Below are 2,262 nucleotides of genomic sequence, written 5' to 3'. Positions count from 1 at the left end.
TATGGAGAGTTCCTGCATTTTAGTCTGATTCCTGCCATGATCTGGGGTGGAAATGGGCATGTCCTTCACCTGTTGTGGAGACGGCACACCCAGCACACCCTAACAGAGGGAGCAGGGTGTCTGTCATTGGAACCAGTAGGGGCAGCAGTGACCAGTTCATCTCAATTGGCCAGGGACTTTCAGGGCTTTAGCACTGAAAAGCCCTGTGTTCCAAGAACCCTCTGAGTACTGGAAAATTGGTCATTCAAGGTGACAGTCCAAAGATCTCTCCTAAGATCTAAAAGAGTAGCCTCAGCTGGATATCATGACAGAATTTTATAAAATTTAAAATCAAAAACCAAATAAAGATTTCATATGCATGAGTCAGATGAGCACGGTTATTAATTAAACCCCTCTTGGGGGGTGTTGGGGGGTGGGTGCTAAGGGTGGACCCAGCTGCAGTTTCTTCAGATCCAAAGGCCCGGAGCTAAGACAAGGAACCCTACTCAAGACAGCCAGCTGCTGGGAGTACTGGGGAGCCTGAAGCAAGCACAGACAGAGCCTGCCAGAGTGAAAGTTGTGCAGAGGTCAAGGGAAGGAAACCTGAGCGATGACCTGACCATGACTGCAACATTGCAGGCCCACTCTCCCCGCCTGGCTGGCTGTGCACAGATGAGTCAGGCAGCTACTGACTGCCCCACCGAGACTCTCTAAAGACCTAAGGGAAAAGAAAACTATTAAAGCATGTTCTTTATTATAAAAGCAATACATTCATAATGGAGTATAGAAAAATATGAAGAAGAAAATAAATAGATCACATAAAACCACCACTCCAAACAAACCATTTTTAATATTGTTGTATATCTCTTTCCTCTACAAAAAGTCAGGAATCCATGTGGTCCAGTCCTGGAACAGTTAAGTTTAGAAACAGTTATGTCTCTAAAAGTAACCAAAAGCAATTGAGATCTTCACTGGAAATTCACAAAGAAAATCAAAGGGAACCCAATTTATAATCCATAAAAAGACTTAAAACTTTCTTTTCCAGTCCCATTCTCTTGTCACTTTCCATATCCTGCAGGTTCCCCAAAGTGCTCCTAATCCCCCCAACTATCACCAAAAACTGTCATAAATCCTGACACCAGGTGTTTCTTTTTTCCCTCCTCTCCCTTTTTCAAGCTTCTCTTCTTCCTCTAAGAGACTCTGCTCCCATTCCCAATATTTTTTTTTTTCCTTTTATGTCTTTTTTACTGACCGGTAACGGGATTGCAACCCTCGGTGTCGCGCCCATACCGGGGACTGGCAACGGGATCGCAACCCTCCGTGTTGCACCAGCACCGCGCTCAGCCAGTGAGCGGGAACCGGTCTCCACATGGGATCCGAACCCTCGGCGGGAGCGCCGCCGCACTCCCAAGCACTGCACTCTCCAGTGCGCCACCGGGCCGGCCCCCATTCCCAATATTAAATTAAACTTGTTTCACTCCTTGCAGTTTATCTTTTCTTTCTATTCATTTACCCAATTCTGCTTGGAAGAATTTGAGCTAGCAGATACGTCCTTTTCATTGGAGGCTGGGGAAGGAGAATACACCAAGCAATTAATGACGGAATATTCTTTCATGGGCAAAAGGAAAAAATATTGCAAACGCCCATAATGTAACAACTTTTAGGAAAAAAAAAGTCTTTAAATATTTTATATGCCTGTTTTACAAAACTGTAATTTTCCTATAGGTGCAATTTAATTTTTCACATTTTTTTATTTTAACATTTACTTGTACATATTTGTGGGTACAGTGTGTTGTTTCAACACATGCATGTACTGCACAGTGATTCACTTAGGGTAGGCAGCACAGTTTTGTACCCGTTAGCCCTTCCCTCCTCTTAACCCCCTCCCCTCCCAGCCTCTGGTAACCATTATTCTGCTCTCTACTTTTGAGAACCACTTTTTATTTGTTAGATTCTACATATGAGTGATATCATGCAGTGTTTCTCTTTCTGTACCTGATGTACTTCACTTAACATGATGGTTTCCAATTCCATCCATGTTGCCACAAATGATAAGATATCATTTTTTATAGCTGAACAGTATTCCATTGTGTGTATATACATCATAGTTTTTTAATCCACTCATCCATTGGTGAATATTTAGATTGATTCTATCTTCTGGCTATTGTGAATAGTGTTATGATGAACATGGGAGTGCAGGTGTCTTTTCAATATATTGATTTAATTTACTTTGGGCATGTACCCAGTAGTGGAATAGCTGGGTCATAAGGTAGATCTATTTTT

This window comes from Galeopterus variegatus, unplaced genomic scaffold (genome assembly GCF_000696425.1).
Source record: "Galeopterus variegatus unplaced genomic scaffold, G_variegatus-3.0.2 Scaffold934, whole genome shotgun sequence".
Taxonomy (NCBI): Eukaryota; Metazoa; Chordata; class Mammalia; order Dermoptera; family Cynocephalidae; genus Galeopterus; species Galeopterus variegatus.
This window is presented reverse-complemented; position numbering follows the sequence as displayed.